This window comes from Budorcas taxicolor, chromosome X, assembly GCF_023091745.1.
Source record: "Budorcas taxicolor isolate Tak-1 chromosome X, Takin1.1, whole genome shotgun sequence".
Lineage (NCBI taxonomy): Eukaryota > Metazoa > Chordata > Mammalia > Artiodactyla > Bovidae > Budorcas > Budorcas taxicolor.
The window spans coordinates 115,854,051-115,869,420 of NC_068935.1; positions in this window are offsets into that span (position 1 = coordinate 115,854,051).

The following is a 15,370-nucleotide window of genomic DNA, read 5'->3' on the forward strand; positions in this document are numbered from 1 at the left end:
TTTCCTTTAGGAGTTCATAACTGTAAAAGAGAAATAAAGCTTACTCTATACAGGCTGTGTAAAGTGAAAAATTGAATCAAAAGTCTTTGCTATGGAAATCCAGAAATGGGAAAGTATGAAGTGCAAGAGAGGAATTTGATAGAAGGCTGCAGAAGTAAAATATAATGTACTGGCTATGATACTGGACTCTTGAAGACTCCGACTCACTTGACTCATGAGTCTATTGTATATTAGTTGTGCTGCAATGATCAAGTTCCTGAAGTTAGCTAATGCTCACTCTCTTCATTTACAATGGTGATTCTAATAGTATCACCTCCTAAGGTTGTTAAAAGGAAGAAATAAGATAATGCATTACAAGTCCTTTATTTGGAAGGAATGATGCTAAAGCTGAAACTCCAGTACTTTGGCCACCTCATGCGAAGAGTTGACTCATTGGAAAAGACTCTGATGCTGGGAGGGATTGGGGGCAGGAGGAGAAGGGGACAACAGAGGATGAGATGGCTGGATGGCATCACTGACTCGATGGATGTGAGTCTGAGTGAACTCCGGGAGTTGGTGATGGACAGGCAGGCCTGGTGTGCTGTGATTCATGGGGTTGCAAAGAGTAGGACATGACTGAGCGACTGAACTGAACTGAACTGAGCTGAAACTTGCAGTTGGGATAATCTATTATTGCTATGTAAATGCTGAGGAATAGAAGTTGAAATAGACTTTGAAGCTATCATTAGATTTACACTAGGTTGCATTAGATTTGGTAGAAAGAAAAGGGCAGGCAGTCATGGTTCCAATACAGTTTAGGTCTGGTGTTGGTAGGGAACATTAAATGTGAGAGAGAGTTTAAAATAATAACTTATCTTGATATGGCCCTTTACCACTGCCAAATAATTTTTATTGACATCACGGCATGCATTTTTTCAAAAGTTTTGTAAAGGAGGAACTGTTCCCTCCAGTTTAAAAATTGGGAAACTGAATCACAGAGAAGTTAAGTCCTATGTCCAGGGCAACAGTGTGAATTCATACCCTGGTCTGACACTCTTTAAACTGAACTACAATTTGCTAGTGTTTAGAGATAGAGATAAGTACATGATGATTTGATTGCCAAGGATGAAGTGTTTCCATTTGATCTACTTATATATTGAAAACATTTTATTTTATATTAGGGTGCAGTTAATTAACAATGTTGCTGTTAGTTTTAGGTGTACAGCAAAGTGATTCTATTATACATATACAGGTATCTGTTCTTTAAAAAGCACTGTAGAGTTTAAGTTGAAAGATGATATTAGGAAGATGGATTAGAACTTTGGTCATATATGCAGGGATGAAAACTATGAGAAACTCTGAGAATACAATGCTACTCCATCTTCTTCATTCTGCAGGATAGGAGGAGCTCAGATATGTTTGTTGAGCAAAAGGACATTTGGTGTCAGGGAAATGGATAATGGGCTATTAAAGTAATCGGATACAAAATGGATAGGAGGGTACCATTGGGAACAAAGACAGATGTAATCCAATTGAAAATTTAGATGATGAGTAGGAGAAGAAAGAGACAAGGAGAATTCAGGGGTTATTAGATGATAAATATCAATTGAACACATCTTAGAGACTTATGTTCCCAATTTCCAAGTAATAAGTAGAGTATTTTTTGCTTTGACAGGACAAGATCATTGAGTTGAGAAATGTACAATATGTTCCAGAATGTGTTTTTCCTTGGCTCTGACTCTCGAGTGAGGGGAAGTGAGTAGAAGAGGTGAATCTCAAGCTATGTATCCTCAGGGAAAGTGTGGGAATCCTCCTTCCCACATCACTGTCAACTCAGTTGGTGTTGGGGGACCCATCTGTCCCCACCTTCTCTCACTCTCCATTTATGGGCGTGGCCTAAATGGGGTAAGGCCAATGGGCAATGAGCCCAGAGTCAGGAACACAGAGGAAGAGTTGCAGGGAGAGAAGAATGAACACACAGCTCCTACTTAGGTAGAGACCTGGGGAGCCTGAGTGTAATTTATGCAACTCCCATGTGACTCTCAGATGCTGGTCCAAATGGTACCCATTTTGCAGGAGGCTGGGTTTTTAGCAGACTCTGACCCTGGCCTTGGTCTCCCTGATCCAGACTTCTCTGCAGAGCCCATGCAACCCTCCCTAAGTCCTTTCCCTTCCCTTCCTCTCTGTTTCAACTGGCTCCTGCAAGGACACCTTGAAAAATTTCTTTAATATGGGAGGAAATTTTTGCTCTCATTCATCATGATTTTTATTATTTTAGGTCATTTATAGTAGTCTGAATTAAATGTGTTCTCTAGGAGTTCTCATTAAAAATTTTCTGAAAGGAGAATGCCCTCAAATGGGAAAAATGTCAGACTTATGATTATATAAGGGATATTATCATGTTTCCCACAAATGTTGGAGAAATCTATAATCATAGGGGCTACAGAACTTTATTATGAGAAATATAATTAAAATTACGTAGTACAATTGTTGCCCCTTCTCTGTATGTGGAAAGGGGTTGCTGATTTGAAAATAAAATAGACATCAAGAATTTCCCCCATGCTTGCTTTATATAACACTGAGGTTTTAAATAATACATCACTTTATTTAAAATCTATTTACATGGTAATTGCCACTGTATAATGTATGAAAGATCACTTCACTGAGTTTAAATCTGGTTTGCAATGTGGGCTTGACATATATTTTATTATTTTTAAAAAGCCTCTTAAATTACCCTTTGTGTATTTCTAAAATACAAGCCACCATTTTTAGAAAAATAATCATGAACTCTAGCTGTTGCCAACCCATTTTGTGATCCTTTGCTTTCTAGATTCACTTGCCTCTTTGAAATTCTATTTTGCTCCTTTAGAAAGGTAGGCAGCAATAGGAGATTTAAATACCACCTAAGAGACTTTAAAAAAAAAAATCCTATTTCTAATTTCTAACATGATTAGGCAAACTTACAAAAATCTTGTTATTATATTTGCAGAAAAGCAATTGCTCCAAAGATTTTTTTAACATGGTTAATTACTTCTTCATTACTGGGCCCTGGCACCCTCAGAATGGGGTTGCTTGGGGTTCAGTGTGTTCATCTGTCTCCCCATATTGCTCTCTATTTCCCCCCTCTCCTCTAGCCTTGTTCCTTTAGAACTATTAACACAATTTGAAAAGTTTTCTTTTAAACTTTTGGCTGTACTGGGCCTTCCTTGCAGCGCAGGCTTCTCTCTAGTTGTGGTGGTGGGCTTACTTGCCCCAAGGCCTGTGGGATCTTAGTTCACCAACCAGGGATCAAACTCACTTCCCCTGCATTGGAAGGCAGATTCTTAACCACTGGACTACCGGGGAAGTCCCCCAAACACCCTTTAGTATGGGATTCTTTTCTATTCTTCGGTTTCTATGACCATCCTGTGATCTTCACAAAGACCTAAAACACAGTAAGGACTAAATTAATATCTGTTCAGTAATTGTACCACTATGATTGGCAGTCAGGAAGAGAGGATTTTATCCTGATTGCATTAAGAGGGAAATTGAGAAATTGATCTGTTATGGGAAGGACCTAGTGGTTAACTCAACCAATGATGATGTTCCTCTTTTGTGCTGGAGTTTCCAGGTTGTCTTATTTTACCTTAAAAGATGCAGTCCTTGGACCTCTTTTAATTTGAATCTGTACTCACATCTTAGGTGATCTCGTCTGGACACCTGGCTTTAAATATACAGATGATCCCCAAATTTATAGCTCTTTCTAGAACCCTCTCTACACTTTTCTGTCATGTCCAGTAGTCCTCCCCATGTCTCTATTTGGCTACCTAAAAGGCATGAAGGTGGAATGCATAACACAATAAAAAATATATGAATATAAAGACTGCAGTCTTAATTGATAATTTAATATATGTAGAAAATAAAAGGATCAATTCCATTGTAATAAAATGATCATTTTCTGATGTAGGTAGAATGATGAAAGTTTAATGAATTTATCATTAGATTGAGTGTGTGAAAATGGCAAAAAAAAATTAAGCTTGTTTAAAAATCAGAATTTTACTGGCCCATGTAACTGAAAGTATAGAAGTTGGATCGATTTACTATAGAAAACAATAGATCTCTGTATTTCTTTCTGTGTGCGTGTGTGTGTGTTTTCCCTTTGCCTTATAGTGTACATGAACTTTGTGCTTTGTTTCACTTTCTCCATGATGGTAAGACGGCTGCCAGTAGCCTCTGGGGTAATATAGTTTCATATTCACACCCGACAGATGAGAGAGACAGACAGGCAAGCAGACATAGACAGAGAATGATTTTCTGTGCCTTTCTCTTAAGAGTGAGTTCCTCCCCTCCAACCCCACCCTGCCCAGGAATGCCCTAGCAAGGCTTTTCTCAAGTGTCATTGAGCCATACAGGCTTAAGTCAGCCCACATCTGAATTTGTTCAGGCATCAGCACTCTCCTATGTAGCCCATAGCCCACTGGGTGAGCTAATTCCAGCCCTATTTCCTGAGGTGGGTTTATATTTGTCTGAACGAATTGGGTAATATCCATTCCTTTGCCAGTAAGTAGGTTCTGAAATCTAGACTTAAGTCAATTAGCATGTGACATCATCCTAGAAACTAGGGACACAGTTCATCATTACAAAAGAAAGGACACATGTTCCGTGCTTTTCAAGGAGTAAAAAAAAATGCCTGTAAGTGAATGCCTGGAAGAGAATGAGAAGACCTATTTCCTGGTTAGCTCTCAGAAGCCATTTTGTAATCCAGAGGCAAGTTAACTGGTGAACAAAGATAACCCCATCAGGAGTGCATTGCTAGGACTCTTGCTGGGAAATTATGTCAGAGCCAGGCATTGATCCAGGTTTTCTGGGGCCTCAAGATTAAACAATATATGAGGGGGAGTGGGGATGTCATCAAGAAAATTAATTTTAAAAATCTGTATACAGAATTAGGTGAAGGGCTTTAAAAGGGGCAAGGATAGCCTCTAAAGTTTAAGCTTGATCAACTTCTCAATTAATCCACCTCTCAGGGAAACATTCTGAGGCTCTTACCTTCCACCTCTCTAACTCTGGACTTCCAAGTAGTGGAATAAGTAAATTCCATATTGTTACTAACAGATAAAATAACCCCAACTGATGTAAAGATATGCATGAAAATAGAGTGTTCAGAAGTGACTCTTATAAACATTTATTTCCTAGTATTAGAGAACAGTAGTATATTATGCCAATTATTCATTTTCTGAGACATATATAATTATAAATATCAGTATCTTGGTTCCAGCGCTTTTTTTGTTGATGGTTGTTCAGCAGTTAGTCGTGATTTTCGTGTTTCTGTAAGAAGTGGGGAGCTCATATCTTTCTACTCCACCATCTTGTCTCCTCTTAAATTTTAGGATCCTGGAAGTAATTGCCTTTTAGCAGTAATGCTTTACAGGAGGTGACTCATTGGAAAAGACTCGGATGCTGGGAGGGATTGGGGGCAGGAGGAGAAGGGGACGACAGAGGATGAGATGGCTGGATGGCATCACCGACTCGATGGATGTGACTGAGTGAACGCTGGGAGTTGATGATGGACAGGAAGGCTTGGCGTGCTGCGATTCATGGGGTCGCAAAGATTCGGACACGACTGAGCGACTGAACTGAACTGAACTGATTTAAAAAATAGTTTAATTCAGTATCAATTAACTAATTTACCAATTTACTTTTTGGACAAGTAAAAGCTAGTCTACTTAAAGTCTGAGATTCCTACATACATCCCCTTGTTATCCTAGGGAAATTCTGTGCTACCTTAAATTATTCTCTGAGCACAGATTGCAAATGACCAACATTGCCAGTGTTCTCCTTGTACAGACAAGGAACTCAAAGTCTAGAGATGTGAGTAGATTTGTCTAGTAACTCTTCACCAGTAGACCTTTGAGGAAACCAAACTTTACGGCTCTCCAATTATCCTTTCACTATTCAGCCTTTTTTATGTAGTTATTTTCTTACCATTTTTTTTCCCCACACAAAGAAACCAGGTGATGATCTCTTTCATACAGCACCATTTGGAAGTGAGTGATCTAGAGCTATTTGGGAGGTTCTGTATGTTGCATCCAAGTACACTCTGGTCCTTGCCATCTTCCTGACAATGAGACTAGGGAAAATAAGTCCAGAAGTAGTTTCACTTTATTATTTAGTCTTTTAATAAATTTAACAATGCTAGGCAGTAATTCCTTCCAGCATCATTTTGTGTGTGCTTTTCACTGTGGTAAGAATATTTAACATGAGATCTACCCTCTTAACTAATTTTTAAGTGTTCAATACAATATTATCAATTCTATTATCAATTCATTGTATACCAGATTTCTAGAACTTAATCACCTTGTATAACTGAAACTTCATACATGCGTAACTCCCCATTGACCCCTCCTCAGTCCTTGGCAACTATCATTCTGTTCTCTCTTTCTAAGAGCTTGGCTTTTTAAGATACCCCATGTGAGTGGAATCATGCAGTATTTGTCCCATGACAGGCTTATTTCATTTAGCACAGTGTCCTCCTGGTTCATATGTTTTCCCAAATGGCAGGGTTTCCTTTTTATTTTTTAAGGCTGAATAATGTTTATATATATATAGGTATATGTATCACACTTCATGTGTGTGCCGTGCATGCATGAACAGTCATGTCCAACTCTGTGTGACCCCAAGGACTGTAGCCCACCAGACTCCTCTGTTCATGGAATTTTCCAGGCAAGGATACTGGAATGGGTTGCCATTTCCTTCTCCAATTTGTGTGTTTATATATACATATATCACAGTTTCTTCATCCATTTATCCACTGATGAAACCTGAGTTGTTTCCATATCTTGGCTGTTGTGAATAATGCTGCAATGAACTTGGGAGTGCAGATATCTATTCAAGATCATGATTTCAATTCTTTTGGAAATATACCCAGAAGGCAGATCATTGGATCATATGATATTCCTATTTTAAAATTCTTTTAATTCAGGAAAGCCATTCATTGAGCTTACTAATGTAATTAATCTAACACAAATGTTGTGAAAAATGATTTTCGTTTGCATTTTGTTTGAATCAGAGTCCTAATAAAGTATTGTGATTAGTTACTATTTCCAGGTTCTCTCCCTTCTCTTTTTTTTCTTTGTATTTTATTTTTTTAAAGAGAAGTTGAAATTGCTTTTTTTTCTTTCAGTTTTATTGTGATATAATTGACATTTAGCACTGTATAAGTTTAAGGTATATAGCATAATGACTTACATGTATTGTGGTTATTTTTAATTTTTTAAAGGAGCTTCTCTACTGTTTTCCATAGAGGCTACACCATTTTACATTCTACAATAGTCTACAAAGGTTCCAATGTCTCCACATCCTGCCAACACTTAATTTTTTTTTTATAATAGCTATACTAACAGATATGAGGTGATATCTCATTGTGGTTTTGATTTGTACTTCTTTTTCTGAATGAATAGTTATTCACGTTATATTAAAAATCTTTTTTTCCATTGATAAAAAGCACAACTTGAAGAAAAAGGCTCGAGTTTACATGTACCAGACTAGGATTCTTTGCTCTTTGTAAAATAATAATAACAAAAACAAAATTATGAAATTCATTAGAACCAAATATATAATAGTTTTCCCTAGGGTATAATGATGATAGTGTGGGCTCTCTCTATATCTATAGTCTAGTTTCAACATAAGTGATATTCAATCTGAACAACAGCAAATAACACTTTTTAAAGGTTATGTCAGTCATATCCATGAACTAAAATGAAATATACAACTGAGAACTTTCAGAGTTTGCTTGTTCATTATGTTCCATCTTTATTTTTATGTTTCGGAGTTGGAGCTTTTATTTCTGAATTAATTCCTAAATTTGCTTCCCGGGTAGATATCCGGCACTCTGGGATAAAGAGGCGTGATGGGATGGCCTGTAAGAATGCTGAAAGTATAGCTTTTTATAGATGAGTAATTTGAGGCAAAGAGAAGCAAAATGACTTACTTGCTTGCGATAAAACAATGACTCAGGTTCCTAGCAGGAATAGAACATGAGCTATGGATTTAAGGCTGCTCAATTTTACTCCAAGAAATTATTCTTTTCCCTGTACTTTCTTTAGTAATGTGCAGTATACATTGACACTTGAGTGAAGATTTATTTTCTGATTGTGTTCCTCTTCTGTATGTATTTCACTGCCTAATTATCATGTAAAGATTGCTCTTCAAGATTCTACCAACCTTCATTTCTGTCTTATGAGCTGCTAATTTCCTAAGTTTGCTTTGACATGTGAGAAGTTTTCTCTGTATTTTTGCTGCTGTAATCACTTTTCTTTGTCAATCTTATGATCCCATATATATAAGCCAACATAAATATGGTCCATAACTGCAGACTGAAAGCTTAACATCCCTCCCCATTTTGTCACTCTTTGCTGTTTTTAAAAATAATTTGATAAACTTCTATTTACATTTGTGGGATTGTAGACCTTTTTTTTCTGATTCTTTTTCCTTTTTGTTACACAATGACAGTTATAGGTTAAGGGACACAAAATGGTATTTAACAGTTCCATCCTTGTCATTTTCAAAGTATTCTAAAATTTCCATTTTGGGATATGAATATACATTTTCATGATTCAGTGGAAACAATAGTGTTACATTAAGAGAAATGCAAAGCAGGGAACACAATCTCTAAAATTATCATTATCCGAATAGCTATTTCTAAAAACCTGTTTTAAAAGAAATTTCCAAAATTAGATTTTTCATTTTGTGGGTGAAAGGGAAAATACATACTTTGCATCAAAAACCTACAAAATCCCAAGTACAAAATGACAGTGCTGTCGTTTAGTAAGGCCTGTTTCACAATGTTCATGTGATGATCAAATGATGTAAAATTTGAAAGTAGAGAGCATGTGATACATGGGAGCTACCCAGTAAATCATGCTTGTTTCCTCCTCTTCCCTTTTCCTGCCCTTATTCAGTGAGGCTGTAGAGAAATTGACTTTTTCTGATTATAAAAGAAATTTATGTTCATAAATTTGGAATACAGAAAAGCTTAAGAAAATATGAAAATTCATATACTCATCCCAGCTGGAGACAAAACTTGTAATAACTTTGTGTTTCCTCTCCATATTTTACATATACATAATGATCTCCATATTTTCAAAATATCAAGACCACTTTTTTCAGTTCTAAGTTGTTACAGTGTAAATTTTTAAAGAATCAAGTTTAGGTTGATATCAAACTTTATAAGAAAAATGGTAGGTGAAAGGAGGCAATAATAAAAATTCAAGAAACCAAACTGAACCTAGAATTTTACCTCCACTGAAATATATAAATTTAAAAGTATAAAAAAATGGGAAGAAAATGTTCATAACACTTATTACTCAGACACACTATTTTCAACTACTCCTAGAGGAAGCATTTCAGTGAAAAAGAAATGACCAATATGGTTGGAAGTGAATAACTTAGTATGGTTTGCTGTTGTCTGCAAATAATGATTTTAAAACTGTATTTCTCAAACATTTGGAAACAAAGTTCTACCCCAACAGTTCTCAAATATTTTAGTCACAGGATCTATCTATGTTCTTAAAAATTAAGAATGCCCAAAGAATTTTTGTTTATGTAGGTTATATCCATCAATATTCACCATGTTAAAAACTGAACCAGAAAGTTTTAAACTTTGTTAAAAATAACACTAATGAACCCAATGCAAGTTCATGTAAATGACATATCTTTTATGAAAAAATTATAAAACAAAACCAATCTGGGACTGGCTTTGTTTCATTTATTTGCAAATCACTTTAAGGTCTAGAGAATAGGAAACAGCTTTATTCTCACCTGTGCTTCTGCACTCTGTTGTAATAAAATATGTCATGTGGCCTCTGCAGTCTGCCACAAAATCTCCTGTATGTTCATGAAAGAAGCAGAGTGAAAAAGACAAATGAATTCTTTGTGTTGTTGTAAAATAATTTTATCTTATTATTATTTTTCCTTTTTTAAAGATTTTTTGACTTCCTCTAGACTTTCAAAGTTGGTGCCATATGTGTTATAAAATTATCATTATTTTAATTATCATCTAGGCTTGCTACATCACCAATTCTTATTCTTAAATTTACATACAATGATTTTCTATCATTTCCCTATTGTAGACTTATGAGACAAAAAGTAAATCTTTGTTAAGATTCTGCTTTTCTAAATTTCTTTATCCTTAATGATTAATTTAAGCTCTTAACTATATTTTATCTGTGCTAATTTCCTTTTCCTTGTGTTTCCTTTTTGTTTTTAGTTTCTTTCCATGAGTATTAATTGTCCTTTAAAATTATTTTTCAATAATAATAGAATATTATTGAAATTTAATAATAATAATAACAAAAGCATTTAAGGATATTAAGGATATATATACATGTGTATTGACATATACACATAGAGGAAGAGAGTACAACTTTAGATGACTCCCATTTATTTTTATATGGAGTGTTTTTCTTTTCTTTGCCTTTAAGATAGTTTTTTAATTTCTGTTTTTCCTTTCCATTTTTTCTTAAATTCCAAGTGTTTATTTTAGTCACCTTCCAATTTATATCTAATTTTGTTGTATCATAAACAGTGAATATTTAACTATGAGGCTTTCTATGTAAATATCATAGATTTTTTTTTTCCTCAACAAGATAGTTTAATGTTTTACAGCCTACTTATTTTTTACTTAAACAATGACAGGACAATCGTATGAGGCTTCCTAATATGTTTACAATCTTCAACTATTTTCAACAATTTTTTTGTATTGCTTATATTATGTACTGTAGATTTTGATGGAATAAATTATTTATTCATTCAAAAAATGCTATGAAGAAAGGAGACTTAAGGGAAGACTTAGTTGTGGTAAGATTGGGGAAGGGAGACCTAGGTGGATGCAGAGGGCATTTCATTTAGAGGGATGAATATGCACGAAGGTGAAAAGTATGAAGGAACATCATGATTTCAGGACCCAGAGGTAGAGAGGAATTTTTGGAGCATAATGGGAGTTGGGCAAGATGAGACTACCTAGAAAACAATGACCTAAGATAACTTCCTGAAACTTTTAATTCTCTTAGAGCCTCAAGCACACTGTGAACAGGATCTGGAAGACAAACTAAGGTACTTGGAGCCGAGGGCCTAAAGACTTCTCCAGCATAGGAGGTTGCTTTCCTTTCCTAGGGCTGCCTTAACAAAGAACCACAGGCTGGGGTGGCTTAGAACAGGATCAAATTATTGTTTCACAGCTCTGGAGGCCAGAAGTCTGAAATTAAGATGTTGACAGGGCCATGTTGTGTCTGAAACCTGCAGGAGAGAATCATTCCTCCCATCTCCCTACCTCCTGGGACACTGGCAGTCCGTGGTTTGTACCTGCATAGCTCCAATCTCTGCCTGTGTTGTTACATGGGTTTATTCCCTATTGGTTTCTTGTCTTCAGATGACATTTTATTTTTTTTCTCTTAAAATTTATTTTCTTTTCTTATTTTGGTTGCTCTGGGTCTTCGTTACATTGCACGTGCTTAGTTGCTGCATGCAGGATCTAGTTCCCTGACCAGGGATCTAACCCAGGTCCTTATTGGGAGTGTAGAGTCTAAGCCACTGGACCAACAGTTCAGTTCAGTTCAGTCATTCAATTGTGTCCGACTCTTTGCAACTCCACGGACTGCAGCACGCCAGGCCTCCCTGTCCATCACCAACTTCCAGAGCTTGCTCAAACTCACGTCCATGCAGTCGGTGATACCATCCAACCATCTCATCCTCTGTCATCCCCTTCTCCTCCTGCCTTCAATCTTTCCCAGCATCAGAGTCTTTTCCAAGGAGTCAGTTCTTCACATCAGGTGGCCAAAGTATTGGAGCTTCAGACTCAGCATCAGTCCTTCCAATGAATATTCAGGACTGATTTCCTTTAAGATTGACTAGTTTGATCTCCTTGCAGTCCAAGGGACTCTCAAGCATCTTCTCCAACACCACAGTTCAAAAGCATCAATTCTTTGGTGCTTAGCTTTCTTTATAGTCCAACGCTCATATCCATATATGACTACTGGAAAAACCATAATTTTGACTAGACAGACCTTTGTCAGCAAAGTAATGTCTCTATTTTTTTTTTAATATTTCCTGTTTCATTTTTATTGCCAGAAGTTTGGTCATAGCTTTTCTTTCAAGGACCAAGCATCTTTTCAACAGGGAAGTACCCTGATAACATTTTCTTATAAGGACAGAAATATTGGATTAGGGACCTACCCTGTTCTAGTATCATCATAGCTAATTGTATCCTCAATGACCCTATTTCCAAATAAAGTCACATTCTGAGGCAATTCGAGTGATGACTTCAGCATTCTTGTGGAAAGACATGATTCAACTCATAACAAAGGTACAGTTTGATTTTTTTAGCCACTTCAAACAAATACATTGACTTTCTTCAAGATATTATTGTGTCTCTGGGCCATTAACTCAATTATCTGTAACACCTATTCTACTGTGAATGTACAAGCACATCAACCCAGCCTTTATTTTTGCCATGTTCCTTTAGAAATCCTCTTTTTGGGTTCTAAGAAAAAAAGCACTCTGCTGCTGTGTGTTAGATATGCATTACCCTTAGGCTTGGATTTTGAGAACAAAACTTAAAGGTTGGGATCTAGTGTTTGATTGTCTACCATGGCAGTTGCTTTCTGAAGTTTTTAATTGTGCAGGTTTTTGTTCTTAATATCAAAATTGTTCACGGCTTCCCAATTGATATGGTATAGATTTTAGTATTCAGTTATTGGGGAGATATCTCAAAGCCATCCAAGAGCCCACAGTCTAAATGGTGGGAAACACTATTTTAGCTTTATTTATAAAATTCTCTGAATAGCTTTGTCCTCAAAATTCTTCTCCTTAGCAGGAGATGCATACCCAAATATTCCAAAGTAGAGTGGCTGAAATTCAGTGTCACCAAGATTTCTACTTTTTCTAGCCTTTTCCAGAAACAGCTTTTTCTGGACTCTTCCAGCTAGTTTCTTTTTATTCCCTCTTCCCACCCTAGCTTTCTGTCCTGTGTTGTTTGTTTCCTCCTTCCTGCATGTACACTTGTTCCTACTATGTATTGGGTAACTGACTTTTCTAATTAGGTCAAAGAAGTGACTCTTGTAAACCTCTAAATCCCAGCATGGTCTGGAATGTTCCATTCTGTTTTCTTTCTTGAATCAGAACTCTATTTAAACCAATAACAAGTGAACCTTCCTACATGCTATTCACATGATGCATGGAAACTTCTCTGTTCTAGTATCACATCTTTTGGATTGGTTCCCTGGATTTTCAAATTAATTAATTTGAGAAATGTATTTTTGTTAAAGTAATAAATCAGCATGATTCCAAAGGGCAATATATGGAGGCAAACAAGTTCTTCTATAGATGGTGCTCAATTAAATGATCAATAATTCCCACTTCAGACGAGGTAAAATGGGTAGTATCTTTGGAGGCAGAATGTCTTTTGGCATCTTTCCATTAAGTCTGCTCACATGGAAAGCCTGCTATGGATTAACTTCTGCTATTTTAATATTGATGGGCTTCCCAGGTGGCTCAGTGGTAAAGAACCCACCTGCCAATGCAGGAGATGTGACCTTGATCCCTGGGTCAGAAAGATCCCCTGAAGGAGGAAATGGCAACCCACTCCAATATTCTTGCCTGGGAAATCCCATGGACGGAGGAGCTTGGCAGGCTATAGTTCATGGAGTCACAGAAGAGACACAACTTAGCAAATGAGCATGCATACATGCATTTTAATATTGCTATTCAAGTATACAGTTACTAAATAATAAATGGACCAAGTGGGGAAAGGTTGGAGAGGAACTTGTTAGTTAACTTATTACAGTTGCCCCTTGAACAGCATGTGGACTCAGGGTGTAGAACTTTATAGGTGGCTGTTCATATCTGCGGTTCCATGTTTGCAGATTCAACCAAACATATTTAGTGAAAAAAAATCTGTGTATAAGTAAACCCCTACAATTCAAACTTGCATTGTTCAAGTATCAGCTATATTTAGAATCAGGTGAATGATATATTCTCCTGCAAATATTTTATATATAAAAAAGTTTTAATTGTTTAAAATGCTATTTTTCTTCTCAACACACTGTTTAGAAAGCTAACCCATTCATAAATTATTCTAACATATGAGTTGTTCCAAAATAACATGTATTTGTTACTGTTGGACAATTAATACCTCAAATTGTGTGAACTAGTTTCTTCCCAATTTCATCAATCTATTGCAGTAAAGTCTGGTGTCCCAAAAGCTTTTAAAAACAATTTTGATAAAGAGAATCATTTCATATGTGTACAAAGTGGGTAATTCATCTTTCACAGATCATTAGAAATAGAAAACTAATGGTAAGGTAAGACTGTATGCTTTTCGGTGAGCTCTAAGTCCTTGAAATGAAATTAAATCTGCAATGTGATTCAAACTCTTTTTGCACTTTCCTCTTGGCAGAAATTACTGTAGCACTGGGTGTCTAAGAAAATAGTATGGGAACAGAAAACCTATGCATCAACCTACCTTTACTTAGGATTTTCTTAGGTAGCTATCGTGATTCAAATAAATGAGCAATTCAGACTACTTCTCCATTCAACCTGATTTCACAGAGAGTGAACTGAGGAGAGCAGAGATTCATTAGTCTTACTGCTGAGGTGTGGTAACAATTTATAAACCTAGGTCTGAAATAATAGCACAGCAACAAAGAAATTTGTATTCTTTCATTTCACTTTTTCAAGTTCAATAAAAATATAGAATGATGTTTTGGAATGAACCTATGGGGTTTTTACTAGGTAATAAAAGGGATGTTTGTTTTTGAAATTCCCATATGATTTTTCAGAATCCACTCAAACTAGTGAGAATACAGTGAAGAATATGGCGTCTCTTGAAAACTCATTTTGAAATGTGCACCTCCTTCAATGTGACTGATTCTCTATTCATTTGAGAGTCTTTGAACTTGCCTTATACTGTTCATATCTTTTTCTAAGCAGAAAATATGGTTTCTATGGTGAAGTAGTAATCAAGATAAATTGACATTATTTTTAAAAAGTGACTTATGAAGAAATTTAAAGATTGTATTTGTCTTGATATTGTCAACAACAAAAGCTATAGGTCATTCTCTTCCAATGAAATTATTGTGGATTGCATGAACATATTTGTTTCCAAAATGAATTGACCTCACAGCTTTTAGATAAAAATATTACTTTACAATATTTCCTTTTGACTACCGAAAATTAAATTTATTTTAACACAGTGGCCTTTAAATAAAGTACAATTGGTTTTACCATGTTTGTGGAAAATGTATAACAAGTTCTTGAAAAACTGATTTTTTTTCCTGTGGAGGTAATATGTCATATGTCATTTCTGAGTGATCGAAAGTCTTGCCTTAGAAATAGGTAGGCACTCAGAGTTATACTC